This window comes from Hyla sarda, chromosome 3 (assembly GCF_029499605.1).
Source record: "Hyla sarda isolate aHylSar1 chromosome 3, aHylSar1.hap1, whole genome shotgun sequence".
Classification (NCBI taxonomy): Eukaryota; Metazoa; Chordata; class Amphibia; order Anura; family Hylidae; genus Hyla; species Hyla sarda.
The window spans coordinates 226,333,779-226,342,828 of NC_079191.1; positions in this window are offsets into that span (position 1 = coordinate 226,333,779).

Here is a 9,050-nt window from a genome sequence, read left to right on the forward strand (position 1 = left end):
GCCCCCCCATCCTCCAGGGGACCCCAGTGTTTGGGGTACTGGGGAAGGAGTGTACAGCAGCATTTAGAATGGAGTGAGCCTCACTACAGTTAAAGGGGTACTCTTTAACTGCGCAGCTGTGAGAAAATCAATATTTTTTCTCTCACACAGTTTGATAAATCTGGGCCATAGAATTCCATGCAGAAATTCTGGCATGTGAACATAGCCTAAGCGCTGCGGAATCTGTAGGCGCTATATAAATAAACAAAATAATAATAAGTGGAAATGGCCAAATTGGACCCAATTAGCTATTTTCCCGCCCAGATGTCATGTGACTCATTAGTGTTACAAGATCTCAGGTGTGGATGGGGAGCAAGTGTTACAAATTTGATGTTCTCTCTCTAACTACATCCCTTTCCCTTATCCCCTTACATCCTTCCCTTCAATCCCCTGGTTGGACTTGATGGACGTATGTCTTTTTTCAACCATACTAACTATGTAACTATGTAATACTGGTCACTGGAAGTTCAACATGGCACCTCATGGCAAAGTACTCTCGGAGGGTCTGAAAAACCGAATAGTTTTTCTGCATAAAGATGGCCTAGGCTATAAAATGATCCAAGACCCTGAAACAGCTGCAGCACGATGGGCAAGACCATACAGTGGTTTCACAGGACAGGTTCCACTCAGAACAGGCCTCGCCTTGGATTACCAAAGAAGTTGAGTGCACGTGCTCAGCGTCCTATCCAGAGGTTGTCTTTGGGGAAATAGACATATGAGTGCTGCCAGAATTACTACAGAGGTAAAAGTGGAGTCAGCCTGTCAGAGCTCAGACTCAGTCATGTGCAAATTGGTCCGCGTGGCTATGGTCTCAGAAGAAAGCCTCTTCTAAAAATGATGCACAAGAAAGCCTACAGTTTCCTAAAGGTAAGCAGACTAAGGACATGGATTATTTGGTTCAGATGATGCCAACCATGTGAGTTGTACAAAGAAAGAGTGTCTTGCCTACAGTCAAGTGTAGGGGTGGTGTCATGGCCGGGGCTGCATGAATGCTGCTGTCTCTTGGGAGCTACAGTTCATTAACCCGGCCCATTTGGCTTAAAGCACAACTTTCATGCCGTTTAGGCCATATAAAGTAACAACAGTATGTTAAATGGGCTTAGAATATCAATCCAGCATTACCTGTATCTACTTTATTGCTGGTTTTATTATCTCAATAAACACTATAGTATCCAGCAGCAGGTCAGATAGGCGTGGCCAAGGGTTCGCTATGGTTTGAGGATTTCCTTAGTCTTTCACAGGCAATATAAATGGGGTGATGCCTGATTCACTGACCAGTAGACATGTGCAATTCGGTTCGGCACAAATGTCAAATTTACCGAATTTTGCCGTTTTCTTGCATTCGGGCCGTTCCGAATGCACGAAAACATTTTTCGAATATTTCCGAATAGCAGCGATAAAACGAATAGCAACATAACGAATGCATTCGTTATTCTCCGAATGCATGTGGTAAAAAAACGAAAGTAAAGAATTTTTTCTAATTTTTTTTATTGTTCCTTGCGCTACACTGTTTCTGATTGTTAGTTACTGTTTTACTGTTCCTAGGGTGCCTCCAGCTGTTGCAAAACTACAACATCCACCCAGCATGCGGCTGTCTGGGCATGCTGGGAGTTGTAGTTTTGCAACAGCTGGAGGCACACTTTGGCTAACACACGCATTCGCGCAATGCTTTTTAATTCATTTTCAAATTCCGCTGGCTTTTGTCAGAAATGGGTTACCAGGTCAATGACATGCATAGTAATTGCAGTGGGAACATTTTTCATTCATAAAACTGCAGGCTTAATTGGATAATTGCCGTGTAGAACGCTTAGGACACCAAACATTCTACACTGCAATTATCCAATTAAGTCTGCAGTTTTATGAATGAAAAATGTTCCCACGGCAATTACTATGCATGTCATTGTCCTAAATCACCCGACAATCAAACACAATCATTCATACAGCATTTATTCATTCATTCAACATTACATTATGTATTAATATAAATCACATAAAATTATATTATCTTACCTGTCTTCCAATGTTCCGATCTCTGCGGCTGCCCTCTTTTCCTGCACACACACACTCCCGATAATGGTCCCCTGCTTAAAAAAGATTTACCCGAATACCGAATGTATACGAAAAATCAAACCCACCCGAATACGAATGTATCCGAAAAAAATCAAACCCAGACACCCGAATACCGAATGTATCCGAAAAAAAAATGAGCCCCCGGACACCCGAATACCGAATGTATCCGAAAAAAAAATGAGCCCCCGGACACCCGAATACCGAATGTATCCGAAAAAAATTGAAACCTGGACACCCGAATACCGAATGTATCTGAAAATCAAAACTGATAATATTACTGAACCGAAAAAACGAAACGAAAAAAAAACCCGAAAATGTTTCTTCTGCACATGTCTACTGACCAGAATTATATCACCTGTGAAAGACTAAGGAAATCCTGAAAACGGGGAGAGGGGCCTGAGGACCACGCTTGAGAAACATAAGGGTTAAGGGAACCATAAATGCCAACATGTACTGTGGCATACTGAAGTACGTTCACCTCCCTTCTGAGACTGGGCCGCAGAGTAGGATTCCAACGTGATAACTCCAACCCATTTCTCCAAGACAACCATTGCCTTGCTAAAGAAGCTGAGGGTAAAGGTGATGGACTGGCCAAGCATGTCTCCAGAACTAAACCCTATTGGAGCATCTGTGGGGCATCCTCAAACGGAAGATCTCTAACATCCATTATGTCATTATGGAGAAGTGGAATAAGACTTCAGTAACAACCTGTGAAGCTCTGTTGAACTCCATGCCCATAAGACTTAACCCCTTAGAGACTCTTCTATTTTCACCTTAACCCCTTAACGACGCAGGACGTATATTTACGTCCTGCGCCGGCTCCCGCGATATGAAGCGGGATCGCGCCGCGATCCCGCATCATATCGCGTCGGTCCCGGCGCTCATCAACGGCCGGGACCCGCGGCTAATACCACACATCGCCGATCGCGGCAGTGTGCGGTATTAACCCTTTAGAAGCGGCGGTCAAAGCTGACCGCCGCTTCTAAAGTGAAAGTGACCCGGCTGCTCAGTCGGGCTGTTCGGGACCGCCGCGGTGAAATCGCGGCGTCCCGAACAGCTTGCAGGACACCGGGTGGGCCCTTACCTGCCTCCTCGGTGTCCGATCGGCGAATGACTGCTCCGTGCCTGAGATCCAGGCAGGAGCAGTCAATCGCCGATAACACTTTTACACGCCTGTGATCTGTGTAAAAGATCAGTGTGTGCAGTGTTATAGGTCCCTATGGGACCTATAACACTGCAAAAAAAAAAAAAAAAGTAAAAAAAAAAGTGTTAATAAAGGTCATTTAACCCCTTCCCTACCCCATCCCCCTTTTCCCATAAAAAAAATAACAGTATAAAAAAAATAAATAAATAAACATATGTGGTATCGCCATGTGCGTAAATGTCGGAACTATAAAAATATATCATTAATTAAACCGCACGGTCAATGGCGCACGCGCAAAAAAAATTCCAAAGTAAAAAAAAGCGCATTTTTGGTCACTTTTTATACCATTAAAAAATTAATAAAAAGTGATCAAAAAGTCCGATCAAACAAAAATCATACCGATAAAAACTTCAGATCACAGCGCAAAAAATGAGCTCTCATACCGCCCTGCACGTGGAAAAATAAAAAAGTTATAGGGGTCAGAAAATGACATTTTTAAACTTATAAATTTTCCTGCATGTAGTTATGATTTTTTTCAGAACTACGACAAAATCCAACCTATATAAGTAGGGTACCATTTTAACCGTATGGACCTACAGAATAAAGAGAAGGTGTAATTTTTACCGAAATATGCACTGCGTAGAAACGGAAGCCCCCAAAAGTTACAAAATGGCATTTTTTCTTCGATTTTGTCGCACAATGATTTTTTTCCCCGTTTCGCCGTGCATTTTTGGGTAAAATGACTAATGTCACTGCAAAGTAGAATTGGTGACGCAAAAAATAAGCCATAATATGGATTTTTAGGTGGAAAATTGAAAGGGTTATGATTTTTAAAATGTAAGGAGGAAAAAACTAAAGTGCAAAAACTGAAAAACCCTGAGTCCTTAAGGGGTACTCCGGTGAAAACCTTTTTTCTTTTAAATCAACTGGTGCCAGAAAGTTAAACATATTTGTAAATTGGGAAACCCTAAAGCATGGAGGTACTCTATCTAACCCCATAAAAATCTGACCGAGAATTTAGCCAAGGAGTGATACCCTCTCAGCACTCCAGAAAATAGTGGAAATAGACAATCAGTGGTTTGGCTTCTTCTCCAGGGCTAGATATGTTACGAGTGTGTTGGGCTGTATTGGGTGGGTGGGTGTATTTGTGAGTATGTCAATGTGTATGTATATAAATGTGTGAATGAGTGAGAAGAGAATGAATGAGAGTGTTAATCTGCTTGTGGTTCAGAGGATGGTGGTTGAAAATGTATTGTGGGTTAGTTAGAATGGGACTATGTAGAGGTGTGAAACTATGTAGGTGAAAAATGTGGTGTGACTCTGTATCAAATAAATCAATGTCTATGTCCAAGATATGAAAAATTATAATTTTATTGAACTACAGTATAAAATTACATAAAATGGGAGTGCAGGATCCTTGCACTCACTAAGGCAATTACACTAATCAGATACAGTAAGTTGCCTAAGTTAGAATTAATAAAACATGTGCGGCAAGTGTGATATATGTCCAGATAATAATTAATAATTAGTACCAGTGGAGTGTGGTAAGAGCGCCTGCAGTGCACTTGCAGGCGCTGGAGGCCCCCTATTTGGAGCCCACTGTTTGTGCAAAGAGCAACTCAGTTCAATAGACAAGTATAGTCAATAGGTTTAGCTGAATCCACCGGCCCTCTGGGTCACAACAGCGCGGCGGCTGTATGATAAGGTGAATATAGGCAGCACGGCAGCTGTCATGAGATGAAGTCCGGCTGGTACACAGTACCACTTACCCTTAGATGGAGGATGTGGCGGTCCTCAGTGTTGGAGTCGGGTACAGCGGTGCAGGGTCAGGTTCCAGCGGTCCAGCGGCCGGACAGTAGTGGAGTCGGAGGATATGACAGTCCTCAAAGATGGTGTCGGGCGCAACAATGCAGAGTCTGGTTGCAGCGCTGCTGGAGTCAGAGGATATGGCAGTCCTCGATGTCGAGCCCAGGGTCCGGGTGCAAGGGAGCACGGTCCGGAGTCCAGATGTAGGTCTTAAGTTGTAACGCCCGCTCCTAGGTCTGGTGCCTATGTGGAGGAACGGTGCGTGCGGTGGAAATACAGCTGTGATGCCGGTCTGGGTCCCGGTGCAGTAAGGTGAGTTGCAGGGTGCTTCGCTGATGGTGCTAATATTATCTGTGTATGGATCAGCCTAGGACCTTCCTCAGTGATCAACTCCGGCGCTCTTACCACACTCCACTGGTACTAATTATTATCTGGACATATATCACACTTGCCGCACATGTTTTATTAATTCTAACTTAGACAACTTACTGTATCTGATTAGTGTAATTGCCTTAGTGAGTGCAAGGATCCTGCACTCCCATTTTATGTAATTTTATACTGTAGTTCAATAAAATTATAATTTTTCATATCTTGGACATAGACATTGATTTATTTGATACAGAGTCACACCACATTTTTCACCTACATAGTTTCACACCTCTACATAGTCCCATTCTAACTAACCCACAATACATTTTCAACCACCATCCTCTGAACCACAAGCAGATTAACACTCTCATTCATTCTCTTCTCACTCATTCACACATTTATATACATACACATTGACATACTCACAAATACACCCACCCACCCAATACAGCCCAACACACTCGTAACATATCTAGCCCTGGAGAAGAAGCCAAACCACTGATTGTCTATTTCCACTATTTTCTGGAGTGCTGAGAGGGTATCACTCCTTGGCTAAATTCTCGGTCAGATTTTTATGGGGTTAGATAGAGTACCTCCATGCTTTAGGGTTTCCCAATTTACAAATATGTTTAACTTTCTGGCACCAGTTGATTTAAAAGAAAAAAGGTTTTCACCGGAGTACCCCTTAAGGACTCAGGGTTTTTCAGTTTTTGCACTTTAGTTTTTTCCTCCTTACATTTTAAAAATCATAACCCTTTCAATTTTCCACCTAAAAATCCATATTATGGCTTATTTTTTGCGTCACCAACTCTACTTTGCAGTGACATTAGTCATTTTACCCAAAAATGCACGGCGAAACGGGGAAAAAAATCATTGTGCGACAAAATCGAAGAAAAAATGCCATTTTGTAACTTTTGGGGGCTTTTTCAACCACATTTTCAACCACCATCCTCTAACCACAAGCAGATTTACTATATTGTCACTCTCTTTCATTCTCTTCTCACTCATTCACACATTTATATACATACACATTGACATACTTATAAATACATACACCCACCCAATACAGCCCAACACACTCGTAGAATATTTGTAAATTACTTCTATTAAAAAATCTTAATCCTTCCAGTACTTATTAGCTGCTGAAATCTACAGAGGAAATTCCTTTCTTTTTGGAACACTGATGACATCACGAGCACAGTACTCTCTGCTGACATCTCTGTCCATTTTAGCAACTGTGCATAGCAAATGTATTCTAAGGACAGCATGGTGGCTCAGTGGTTAGCACTGCTGCCTTGCAGTGCTGGGGACTTGGGTTCAAATCCCACTAAGGACAACAATAAATAAAGAGTTATTATTATTATTATTATAATAACGTCAGCAGAGAGAACTGTGCTTGTGATGTCATCAGAGAGAATTCCAAAAAGAAAAGAATTTCCTCTGTAGTATTCAGCAGCTAATAAGTACAGGAAGGATTAAGATTTTTTAATAGAAGTAATTTACAAATCTGTTTAACTTTCTGGCACAAGTTGATTTAAAAGAAAAAAGGTTTTCACCGGAGTACCCCTTTTTGTTTTTTCGTCCTCCCCTTCTAAAAATCATAACTCTTTCAATTTTGCACCTACAGACCCAAATAAGGGCTTGTTTTTTGCGTCATCAATTGTTGACTTAATTTATTTTATAATACAACCTGCAGCAAAACCAAAATAAAAATATTTGTGGGGTGAAACAAAAAAAGAAACACCATTTTGTAAATTTTGGGGGCTCCCATTTCTACGCCGTGCAATATTTGGTTAAAATAACACATTGAGGGAGATTTATCAAAGGATTTAGACTGGTTTTTCTTGTCTAAATTTGTCGCACAGAAAGTCGCAGTCTAAATATGTGCGACTTTTCTGCGACTTTTGCTCTAGAGGATTTTTAGAACATGATGCATGCAAGTCTATTTTAGACTGAAATGCATTGAAAAATGCATTGGTGCTGAATTTATCAAAAGCGACTTTTCAGCGACAAGTCGCATAGGCTGAAAGTACGCCGAAATGTCAGACCATGTTGGAGCAGGTTTAAATATAGACTAAAGCATAGATCATGCAATCTGTGCACAGAATTTATCAAGAGCTGTGCGCCATTTCATAAATTAGGTGCACAATAGACCAGACTAACCCTCTGTAGTTTGGTCTATATTGATGCGGGACATAGACAACTTTGATAAATATCCCCCATTATCTTTATTATGTAGGTCCATACAGTTACAAGGATACCCAATTTATATAGATTTTATTTTAATACTTAAAAAAATTGTAAACTACATGCACACAAATTTGTTCTGACCCGTATAACTTTTTCTATTTTTTCCATGTACGGGGAATTATGAGGGCTCATTTTTTTGCGCTGTCGTCTGTAGTTTTAATCGGTATCATTTTTGTTTTGATGGGACTGTTTGATCTTTTTATTAATATTTTAATGGTATATGAAGTGAAGTGACCAAAAATGCACAATTTTGTGCTTTGGTATTTTTTTACGTGTACACCATCAACCGTGCAGTTTGGCCCTTATATTTTAATAGTTCGGACATTTACGCACACGGCGGTACCACATGATGATTTTTATACTTTATTACATTTTATTTAAAAAAAAAAAAAAATGGGAAAAGGGGGGTGATTTAAACTTTTAATAGGGAAGGGGTTAATAAACTTTTATAATTTTTTTTTTTTTTTTTCATGGATGGAGTAGGCAGAGTCCAGCACAGTATTAAAGCGATGCGTTAAGTTTATTCAGCAATCAGCCTACATGGAGAACAGGTGATGCGTTTAGGCCACGGTAAGTAGCCTTAGTCATACTAGGGTATGACTAAGGCTACTTACAGTGGCCGAAATGCGTCACCTGTTCTCCATGTTGGCTGATTGCTGAATAAACTTTATGCATTGCTTTGATACTGCGCTGGACTCTGCCTACTCTATCTATTTATTCCAAGAGACCTGGGTCCGGTCTTGTCTGTGCCGCGGTGTAGAAAGGAGGGTGAGCTGTACCGATAAGCTTCAGTCAACCCCATTTTTTTTTTACACTTAAAAAAAAAAAAAAAAAAAATGTTAGCCCCCATAGGGGGCTACAACATGCATACTTCTGATTGCTTACACTGTTCAATGCTATGCCATTGCACAGCATTGATCAGTGGAACCGGCGCTCTGCAGGCATGGAGCAATAGATCGCCGATCGGACGACTGTGAGGCAGGTGAGGACCCTCCTGTCGTCCGGTAAGCTGATCGGGACATCGTAATTTTGACGAGATAGTCCCGATCAGCTCTGCTTAGCTGGCGAGATTTTTACTTTTGCTTTAGACGCTGCAATCAACTTTGATCGCGGCGTCTAAAGGGTTAATGCCCGGGATCGGGACCCATGGGGTTTAACTCGTTCTCAGCCGATGAGAACGGTTTTAACCCGTTATACTGGACCAGGGCGTACAGGTACGCCCTGAGTCCTTAAGGATCGGGGATGCAGGGCGTATGCATACGCCCTGCGTCCAAGAGGTTGAAGGGGTACTCCGCTACTCAGCATTTGGAACAAACTGTTACAAACGCTGGAGCCGGCAGCTCGTGATGTCATAGCCCTGCCCCCTCATGAC